The sequence below is a fragment of the Penaeus monodon genome, chromosome 34 (genome assembly GCF_015228065.2).
Source record: "Penaeus monodon isolate SGIC_2016 chromosome 34, NSTDA_Pmon_1, whole genome shotgun sequence".
Classification (NCBI taxonomy): Eukaryota; Metazoa; Arthropoda; class Malacostraca; order Decapoda; family Penaeidae; genus Penaeus; species Penaeus monodon.
Genome location: NC_051419.1, coordinates 19,005,252 through 19,005,998, shown reverse-complemented (window position 1 = coordinate 19,005,998; position 747 = coordinate 19,005,252).

Below are 747 nucleotides of genomic sequence, written 5' to 3'. Positions count from 1 at the left end.
CATGATGAAAAGTAAATGCATGATTAAGCAACTCAACATTCATAATTATCATTTCACGATAGTTTCATTTCATAACTAGAATAAAGTTTACATACAGGTTGTAACATAGCAGCCCATGTTTTGGCATTCATTTACTGTTTTTATATATGAATATTTAAGTTATAATATGATTTTTATGATTGTGGGAAATTTATGGTAGTTGATTCCCTTTCCCTTCAGTTAAAAACAACTACTGTGAAGAGAAGTTTCACAAAAAGCTATGAATGAGATTGAATAATTTCCAATTCATTTCGAAAAATACGTCAATCAGTTGAAAGGTTTCTCGACGTCAAACGCGCATCTTTCCTGAAATTCCTCCTCCTCTCCTTCCACGTAGCTGTACGGAGTAAAAACGAGCCATCTCTCACGCACTCTCCCTCCTCCTTTGCAGTTCTGCTACAGCGACCACCAGTGTCCAGCGGGCTAGAAATGCTGCAGAGACGCCTGTTCCCAAAGGAAAAGTTTGTCATGCCCCAGCGACTGCATGGCCGCATGACACAAACTGTGGACGACTGTTTAGGAAACTGCGTGTTTGGCCAAATTTTTTCTCTTCGTTTACGTTTCATTTTTTGTCTATGGACGCCAAACCAAAATCTCCTTCTGTTGGCAAAAACATTCCCCTGGAATGGCTTATGTGAATCAAACATTGTCATAAAAATAAACCCAGGTAGGGAGCATATGTACGAAGCCAGTTTCTGGGCCGGGTAC